The sequence below is a fragment of the Ambystoma mexicanum genome, chromosome 2p (genome assembly GCF_040938575.1).
Source record: "Ambystoma mexicanum isolate Mex_15411 chromosome 2p, UKY_AmexF1_1, whole genome shotgun sequence".
NCBI classification, from domain to species: Eukaryota; Metazoa; Chordata; class Amphibia; order Caudata; family Ambystomatidae; genus Ambystoma; species Ambystoma mexicanum.
Genome location: NC_090923.1, coordinates 430,455,394 through 430,466,115, shown reverse-complemented (window position 1 = coordinate 430,466,115; position 10,722 = coordinate 430,455,394). Strand labels below are relative to the sequence as shown.

The 10,722-nt window shown below is 39.1% G+C and overlaps 1 long non-coding RNA gene across 1 annotated transcript; it reads right to left on the bottom strand.

The window, feature by feature from the left end:
- Nucleotides 1-9,291: 9,291 nt before the first annotated feature.
- Nucleotides 9,292-10,097, bottom strand: LOC138565887 (uncharacterized). Its single transcript, XR_011301681.1, has 3 exons — nucleotides 10,014-10,097; nucleotides 9,666-9,753; nucleotides 9,292-9,356 (listed from the first exon to the last, which is right to left on the bottom strand). It is a non-coding gene; the product is annotated as an uncharacterized lncRNA (long non-coding RNA).
- Nucleotides 10,098-10,722: the final 625 nt, after the last annotated feature.

The following is a 10,722-nucleotide window of genomic DNA, read 5'->3' as shown; positions in this document are numbered from 1 at the left end:
TAAAAAGAAGAGACGAACCAAGTGAAGATAATTACCAGACAGAGACGACCCAAGTGAAGATAATGACCAGATAGAGACGACCCAAGTGAAGATAATTACCAGATTTCTCCATTAAAACTTCCATCTCGCTCAAGAAATCAAGCGGTTTGTAATGCAACAAAACCTGGTTCAAATCTTAATTCCCTTGAAGATGGACTTCTACTGGAAAGAATGAACACGGAAGATGACAGGCTGATCATGAACCGAGCAAATGTTATTAGACTCTTTCATCATGTTCCATCTCTTCGATCACTCACGTCTAATGACATTGCAAGAGTCGAATTTCCGGAAGAAAAAACACTGGACCGAGTGCTCATCTACCCGATGACTCCTCTCATTACACATTCCTTAAAACAGGAATTATCACAACTAAGATCATTAGGTTTTGATCTCACGAGTCAGGAATAGCAGCTGTACCATTAAAAAACTCTTCAGAGATAAATCAATCTCCCGAACCAAAGGTCGCTCAAGGGCGTTCCAGTAAATGGCCTGCAAAAAATCATGAAAGACGGCATAGCCCAACTGATACATCTGAGTGGCGTAATTCCAAAAATGATTGGCAAAAAAATTGTCTCATTATTCAGACCGCTATAGGTCTGAACGAGACAATACACACCAGCGAAGAAACTCGTACAGGCGCAAGAAATCTCCTTCACCACACTCAAGGAATGGCTATAACCATGAAAGATCTTCTAACAAACAGGAATTAAGACCCCTATCGGCTTGAACAGAAGAGAACTGGAAATGGCTGATGGCACTAGTGGCAGATAAAATCAAGATGCCATAGGACGGGCTTTCGTCAGCACCCATGCCTCTCACAATAGCCTCATGGAACACAAGGGGCTTCAGTCACCTGTTCCAAGAAGAAACCAATCAAATCAAAACGCATGATATCTTCTGTTTTCAAGAGACCTGGTTGCGTACTCCACCCATAGTTGAAGGCTATTCAAGCCATCTCAACCCAGCAATCAAAGGAAAAACTGGTAGACCAATGTCAGGCCTACTGATTCTTATTAACAACCAATTTGACTTTGTAATAGTAAAAGAAATCATGCCAACTTCCCTAATCCACATTGTAGTAGGATCCATTAAAATTGCTAACCAACAAACAAGGAAAACGCTGATAATAGTTAACCTTTATTGGAATCCAGCATCTGTCGAAAGCATGAATTTTCCAGACCAAATTGAAAAATGGCTAGTGGACCCATGGTTTATCATTTGTGGTGATTTGAATTCGAAATGTTGGGATGAATCCACAGGCCTCTTAACAATCGACAGCTTCGTACTAACATCAGCGGAAAAGAGAGGATATAAGTGGAACATCGTTATGAACACGCATAAATTGAACATAATCAAGGGTAATACCACTGGTGACATCCCAGCCAACATCACCAGAAAACATGGCAATGGTGGCCACATCATAGACTATATTTATATTTCATCGGAACTGATCTCGGCAGAAAATAGAATGGTGATAATACACATGAACAACAGTGACCATAACTTGCTGTCAGCCAAACTACTACCATTTCAAAATAATGCAAAATTCACAAACATGAAGTTGGTTGAAATCAATATGGGAAAAAAATCGCATTAAAATTCCATCCAATAAACTTCCATCTTTGACTGCAAACTCAACCACTCTTGTAAATCATCTGCATTTAACAAGAGAGACAAAACCTCTGAATTACCTCAGCTTATTCAAAACATATGCAACAAAATCCAAAAGCTCCTATCTGAGCCCTAGTACACATCGGCACTCCTTTGACCATAAAATCATCCTCCAAAAAAATACTCTGAGGAAAAACCTAAACACCTTAAAGGGTGATAACTCTGCACTAGCCATAACTAAAAGAAAATTCCTACGCCAGCAATATCGGAATTGGCTAAGGCGACACAAAAAGACACTAGATCGCAATGATGCAGAGAAAATGCTGCGTATCATTCAGTCAAACACTGCAGACATGTGGAAACAGTTAAATCAATTACAGACTGATCAAAATTCCTTGATAACAACGCCAATACACCCTGCAGCTTGGATTTACCACTTCAAGGCTCTGTTCAATCATGAACAGGAAGACATGCCATCCTCACAAGTCAACGAGAAATGGCATTTAATAGACACCTCAGTGAACACCATTGAGAATGTCATTATGAAGCTGTCGAAATCTAATGCACATGGTCCTGATGGAATAAGCAATGCTGCCCTTAAAGAAAATCCATACGAATGGGCAAAACTTCTGTCAATTCTGTTCGATTATATTACATAAACTCAAAAAAATCCTATTTCATGGAAAGAAGCAATAGTCGTACACATTTACAAAAAGGGCAACCGACAAATTCCAGCCAATTATCGCCCTATAGCGCTGCTAGATTCCATGGGCAAAGTATTTCGCACACTCGTACTTCGAGCATTGCGAAACTGGGCAACCACATCAGGCCATTTTGATCCATGGCAATCAGGTTTCGTCCAAGGCATTGGGACATCCCTTAACATATTCATTCTAAACCTGCTGAAAAGCCGCACAGAGAGAAGAAAAGATTTGAAAATATACATAGCTTTTGTTGATTTAACTCAAGCGTTTGATAGTATTTCACGCCAAAAGCTATGGACCAAATTAGAAAAATGGAGTTGTCCTGTTTCAATCATAGACCCCATCAAAGAATTTCACCATCATACCACTCTCCGTGTTCGGTTGAACAAAACTGGTCTACTAACCAAGCCAATTCCAACCAACAAAGGCGTCAAACAAGGCTGCCCAATGGCCTCTGAAATATTTAACCTTTTCATCTCTGACATAGATTCTACAGCCAACAACATTAGATGCTTTCCTCCTTCAATAGCAAATATCCAAGTCAATCGCATAGTCCAAACCCCAATTGGTCTTCAAAGACAATTAAACGCCCTACAACAGTATGTGGAAACCAACGGACTCACAATGAATCCTCGGCCATACTACCTTTTGGTGTTCAAAGGAGCCAGTTGCGAACTAAAACAATGCACTGGTCACTACTCGGAACAAAAATCCCTGTAGTTCAATCCTTTAAATATCTAAGAGTTTGTGTTAACACAAGCAAGATCGATGCTGCACGGCTCCAAACACTAAGAAAAAAAATTCTGAACCTGATAGGTCTAGGAAGAATTATCTTGAAACGATACTGTGGCTTCAGTTTAATTCCAATTATTAAATTCTATAAAGCGAAGGTAATTCCGATTATTACCTATGGCGCCGAAACATCATTCAACTTTAAAGCCAAAAATTGGGCAGTTCTAGAAGGCCACTTTTGGAAAAACATACTTCGCCTTCCTAAAGGCACACCAATACAGTCAATCCGCAGAGAGCTGGGTTTAACCTCCATGCTAGCAATTGTAGAATGGAAGACGCTATCATTCTACAGAAAATGCATGGAGCAAAACCCCAAAGGTGGATTTAACTGCCTAAAAAAAGCCCTGATGGAAGAACTTGACCCAACATTGAGTGGATGGCAAACAGAATGTCGACTTTTTACTTAATGCCACAGGTGAACAAATGAATACTTTGATCAACAATCCGGACAAAGTAAAAAAAAAAAACTGTATTACTATGACTAGTTCAGAACCGAAAGCAAATGGTTAATATGTAAGACCTATGGAAAGCCCTGGCACAGCAAAAGACCGAATTCCTTACCAAGATATCTAAAACTGTTTCCTCACTGGTATTTCAGAGATCAATTTTTTAGGTTTTGGCTCAAACTAATTAAAACAAGAGAAACTGCTTGGCCACGAATTCATGATAATCCTCTGAATTGCAGACTTTGTCAAAATCATGAGTCACCAGAGAATCTGTTTCATCTGTTCATGACCTGTCCGGGCCTATCGCCACAAAGGGCCATCTACATGATTCCCATCATTAACAAGTATGGACATAAATCAAAAGAATTATGGTGGAAAATGCTTCAATCGGGCGAAAAAACATCAGTATCTCTTGATGTAGTCAAATTTTCAATCGCCATACAGAAGCAGCTGTTAACGTGTGAAAATTCGTGCCAGGAAATTTAACATTTACTTAAAACTTGAGAAAAAGATTTTAAATTGTTTAAACTTGATAAAAGGTTGTCAATTGTATAACCATACATCAATAAAATAAAAAAATAAAATAATTTAAAAAGAATATGACCTTGCGATAAAATCCTCGGTGGAGGGCTGAGATTGCTGGTAACACTATTGCTGCCTGCGAAGGCTCTTGTTTCATTGGGCCTCTAACTTGGGTGGCGGTCATCTACCAGTAAGGTTAACCCCTTGCCATGGTGCTTAACATTAAAGCCACTTCCCTCCAGCTTAGATCTTTATTTGAACTTTCATGGTGGTTCTGAAAAGAACCATTGTGGGGTTAAGGAGCGGATGGGAGCAGGAGGAGTGAAAAGATAGGCGAAAAGATAGGTGGAAAGTAGACAACTTCTATATATTTATGTATTTGTTTAAATGAACAATCAGGTCTAAAGAAAGCGGAAAAAGGAAGTAATAGATATCTAAAAAAAAAAAAACCTCCTGCCAATCTCACCTAGGCTCCACCTAGGCATTCTCAGTTGCCGGTATGCAGACTGGTGCAGGTGAGGAAAGGAGTGTTTTTTTGCTGTGGCCCCATCTGCCTGGGATTCTATTCCTCAGAGTCTTAGAGAGGAAACCTCTACTCTGGTCTTTAGAAAGAAACAAAGGCATTCCTGTTTAGTTAGAGTGATCTCACCTTGCTGCTACTATGGCACTTCTGATGACAGGGTCTCCCTGGCCATGGCCGTTGTGTTCTGTGTCCTACTGTATGTCTGACGCCCTCTTGCCTCCGAGTTTATGGTGCGCGGTATAACTAAATTAAAGTAAAGAAACCGTGGAAAATGCTCTCCTTCGGACGTCGCTGCAATTTGTGCACTGTCCCTTCTCGACGTCCAATATTGGAATGTCTTTAGGCAATTTGAAGTACTGCAAGCTCAGGAAAGGTGTAAAGCTGTAAATCTCCCATGTAGTGGTATTTCTTGGGTGGAGCTGGCTGTTTTACCCATTTGACATCTTCTGGTTCTGCAGGGACAGTGACAAGGTTGATCTCTTCATCCCTGCAGGATGCCTCAGGATGCTGTTTCACCATCTCCAGAAAATAATCAAAAACAAAAGAAAAAAAAGAAACATTTAAAGAAAAAGGATAATAAAAACCTAAAGAAGGAATAAAAAACAGATAAAACAGATATAAAACAAACAAACAGACAGAAATCAAGTTACAACAAAGAGAACAGACAAATGGAAAAGGTTTGGATAGGAAATAAGTGCCAATGAGCACATTTGGTAGACAAAGTATTCACAGTGTCTATCTAAATTTGTCCCCAAAGCAATTTTTTTATTCTGCAGCATATTTATGTAATTCGCGATTTGTGTTTCTATGAACCAATCACATCTTTAATTTCATACCATGTGTGTGCCTCTAGGCCAATCCATTTGCAGAATTTGTATGCCCTGGAATGGGAAAGAAAATGGTGGCATTTTTACCGTCGTTGCTGAACATTTTCCAAAAGAGAGTGCAATTATCAATGTTTTATGTAGTATTTACATTCTACCTTCACATAAAATAAAGATATTGGAACATTAAGAAGTATTTTATTGAATGTTATTGGGTATATACATGGTTCTTTATATGCATTGTTCAATGTACTGTTCCTCATCTCAGTAATGATTGATAAATTTGAAGCATTATGACTTCTGGATTCACATAGTGTCTTCATATCCTCCCTTTGAACATAGAAATTGTTCATGAATCTAGATCGTATATCAGCACGTCCCCCTTCCTCATCCCTGTGCTTTTGTAGTTCTTGATCCAAGTATTATTTTCTAGAAAAAAAATCATATGTACAGGTAGTCCTTAAAAGGAGTTTTATGTTCATAATGTGTAAGGTACATTTGTGTACGTACTCAGTCTTCCTTGTGACAGTCTTCCTCATTACTGTCCCCAACTACCCCATCTCCCTGTTCCTTGTCACTGTTCCCAACTACCCACATCACTCTTCTTTGTCATAGTACCGAACTACTCAACTACTCAACTGCAATATTTCTCATCGCAGTCCCCCACTAACCCCACCTCGCTCTTCCTTGTCACAGTACACTATTATTAATCCCATGTTATCGAGTGGACACAAAAAATAATTCAATACTTGATTAACCCCATGTTACATAGCTCAATAACAGATATTGATATTAAATTATATGACATCAGGTATGTTATCAGAAAAAAGACAAAATGACAGGTGTTGGGAGGTATAACAAAACCCTCGGAAATTCAGTCTAACAACGTTGAAGTGATGTTAAGGTGCTGATTTAATGCCACAAAACCACTGTAATTCTGCAGGTGCTGAAGCTGTGCCACCTAGGATGCCCCCATAATGCGGCACCTAAGTACACTGTTAACATCACAAATGACATCACTGATGATATCACATATTGCAACACTTATGGCATCATGAGTCACATAACTGGTACAGCAGATCAGGTGTGCAAGAAAGAGAGATGCAACATTTGAAAAGCGTCTTTCTGCATATTTTGGTGGATTCAGCTTGGTTGGAGTTGGCATTTAAACATACTGTCCATTTACAACCCTGGTTTTCTAAAGCATCAGAGTCACTCAGTTTTAATAATAATAATAATTTGGCACTTATATAGCGCTACGAACCCTCAGGTATCTGAGCGCTGCTTATTATTACCCACGGTGTGTGGTGCTCATTCTCAGAAGGATGAAAGGCTGAGTTTGGCCCCAGCCGGGATTCAAACCTGCGTTAGCAGGCTCTGCACGGATGTCAAAGCGAGCGCTCTACTCGCTGTGCCACTTGACCAGCTTTTGATTGAACATTATTCATGATGATTAGCTCTGGTACTTTTATCACTCTATTCTTATAACAGACCCACATACAAATTGTTGGTTCCTAGGCTAATGTGATTGCTATTACTGAGACTTGGTTCATGCTTTCTCTAAACATGTTTTTGATCTTTTATGTAGATAGGGAACAAAGTTCGTGGTAGGGGTGGCTATTATTCTTAGGAGTCATTTGAAATTTTCACACATTGTTTTGGATGCAAACCAAGCCTTTGAGTGTTTGGGGTTACAAATGTTCCCAAAAAGGGCTACATGGTTTCAACTATTTGTGGTCTACCATCCACCCGCTAATCCTGATATATTTACACAGGAATTAATGCATTTCTTAGTTTCTTCCTTTATTACTTTTTTATGGGTGATTTCAATTCACCCTGGGGTAATCTCGCTAGTAGTCATGCTAATATTTTTTGAGTCAGTAAACCTTAGACAAAACTGTGATGTCAGAGCTCATGTGAAAGGAATATTTTAGATTGGATAAGTATTCCTTAAAATACTAAGCTGTCAGTTTCTGCACAGGATGTAGATTGGTCTGACCATGCGGTTTTATATTTTGATCTTATATCCGAACATGTGCTGAGAAAAAGTGCTATGTGTATAAAGTGAAACGTACAATTGGTCAACACCGAAACGCTAACAGATTTTTTCCCCCTTTCATTAGACATCGGCACTATAGCTATTTGTACTATTGAGGAAAGATAAAAACGTACATGATATAACTATAGGTATTATGGACAGAATCACACCAGCCATGACTAACACAATCCGTTTCAAACCCTCACTTCTGAAGAGCTAAAGTCTCATAAACAGTGAGTGAGGCCTCTAGAGTGGAAATGGTGGGAGAACCAATAACTAACAACATAGTGTTTTTCAAAATATCTCAGAAATCATATGCAGACAACATTTCTTAATAAACGCAAAATGAGTTTATTATAGGGCATTTATAGATCTGGCTATAAACCAACCAACATTATTCTCTTCACTAAAAGAGATAGTAGATCCAAGACAACATCTGGTGGCTCACTCTTTGAGTTTAAAGTGTCATGATTTTTTCAGTTTTTTTTATAGAAAAATATCTCAGATTAGAGGCAAAATCTTTTGTTTATCAATTCCCAAGGTCTCTGTTACTTGCAAAACTGAGTAGGTATGGAATTCTTTCAACCTTACGGGCATAAATGAAGTAGAGACATTAATGGATCAGGTAAAACCTATGTTCTTGGCTGAAGATCCATGTCCAGCAAAGAAGAAAATAATTTCGTACTGTCTTTGCTCCCTTCTTTATACAGATATTACATCTGTCACAAGCACAGGGGTGTTTTCCAAATTCTTTGAACATTGGACATGTACGCCCATTTAAAAAAAAGCTAATCTTTATGCTAACCTTTTAACCAACTATAGACTTCCTACATCTCTAGCCAACTATAGACTTGTTACATCTCTTCCATTCTTGGGCAAGTTCTTAGAAAAATCAGTATCCGTTCAGTTGAATGATTGGATAAGATTGCAAGATCTATTAGCTGCCTCCCAATCAGGCTTCCGACCAGTGCACAGTACTGAAACCGAAACATTGCAGATTTCGGACATTTGAAAGATTTTAGACAAGGCGGTCTGTTGCGTATTGATTTAGCTATATTTGACAGTGGCATTTGATAATATTGTAAACTATTAGCAGCCAAGTGGAACCCAGGAAGCCAAAAACCTGTGGTATGGACTACAAATGGAAGGTGGTTATGGCCAAAATAGAGTCAAGGCTGTGAAGGAAGACAGAAGGATAGAACGAAAAGTATACTATCCCTACCTAAAGTGCACTCTCAACTAGGTTGCGGTGTTACAACGCCTGTCTAATAGTGACAGAATAAGAGTGAAATTACCAACTTCTATAGTATGTAACACATTCAGCCTTGTAAGTCCCATACCACTCTCTTCCAAAAATGTATAAATGGGAAGAGACTAAAGTGAAAGAAGAAGCGCACCAGGGAAGATAGAAAGAATATTTTTCCTTTCTAAACACTCGTGGAGCATCTACTGGGATAACAAATTTTAATGACCCATAGATTGTTGCACTAACCCTGGATTGCTAAGGTTAAAAAGACACATATACAAGGAACAAGGAATTTTTCTCTTCCTAGAACACAAAGACAATTCAATCACTACTTCCCATCTAGAGCTGTTTGTAACTGGGGGGAAGTGGGACAATGAAAAAGTTTTTCTCAAACTCTCAACAATAGACTAATTGGTGCCTTTTTTATGTGTAGCAAACAGCATCGACCGGTTTCAGTGGCATAACTTTGATAAAACCACATTCATTCCTCCAAGCTGGTGTATTTCATAATTTGATAACCAGTTTATGAGAAACAAAATACAGTAGATAGGGGTAGTACTTTACCATACTTGCCGTAGGTGTCACAGGACTGGAACAGTCTGGGAGGGAGCCTGTGGGGTCAAAACAAAGTGAACCACAGTCACTATAAGGCTGCTAAATTCCATGTACTGGATTATGAATAGACACATTAGTGCGTGTCATTCATCTATACAATCATAGACTATTAAAGCACCACTTCTTACTTCAAGCATAATATCTCACTATTGATGTCCTCATCATATTACATTTATGGCAATTACATTTATAGCAATTACACTGTTGGATTCGGCCACAACATTGTATATACTAAACATTTGTTCAATGGTCATTGGAGTGTTGGGATGATTGAATTTGTTAATCAAATACAAAGGTACACTCACCATGTATTCAGTTCCCTTTCAATTGGTAAATTGGGTAAGTACCTCAAAAGGTGGCACAACGTAACTGACCAGTCCCCATGCTTCTAGTCTGAAGGTGAATGGAAAGGTATAGAGATGTTAGGGGCCCTAGTTTGTACCTATGCAGCTAACTACATACATTATGGTCCTTGCATCAATTCTGAGTAAAAACTGCTAATAATTTTGGCAAAGTATAAAGAAAAACACAAAATTGGAAGCAGCAATATGCTCACTATATAGGTGAGCGAATTCCCTGTACTTGATAAAATAATTTCCCGTTCGTATAGCTGTTGGAATATAAAGCAGGCTCAAAGCGTCTGCAGGACTTACTTGCATGCACCTAATGACGCGTATGGATTCAAACGGCAAAAGACGAGCGCAAACACGTGTGAATGATGTTCGCTATTTTAAGAGTCTTTCGTTTTCCGTGTCGCGTGACATGCAGAAGCATATCACGTGAGAGCGGATGTCTGAGCACACGGTCAGCCCGGAAGTCAGGCAAAAACGCAATGGGACCGGGACAGGCACAGTCCTGTACTCGTCTGCACGGCCAGAACCAGCATAATCATATGCTGGTAAACACAGCCACTAAGGCAACTGGAGCAGTACAGGTGTGGGAGTCCCTATGTCTAATGATTATTCGACAGCAAAAGGATGTTAGTATTGTCTGTCTATTTTAGGATTGTGTTATTGCAACTAACATGGCAACCAGGGAGTAAAAATGCTCGTTATAACCAAATCAGGCATGATAGAGTACAGATGTATGCTGTATCTATATATAGCTAACTCTTTGTCAATAAGACGGGAAAAGATATTTTAAACATGTCAGGGATTAATACATGATCCAAGGTAGTGTCCACTAGATTAAAATGTGCACCATACAGAGATGTCAGGAATTGATGTACATATCTAGTATAAATCACTAATTTTAGTGTCTGTCCATGCCATGATGATTATGTGGCAACCATTCTAGAGATGGCAGATGGAAGGATGCCTATAGGGTATGGGATATCTGCACTGTACTTAGGTGGTCTCATAT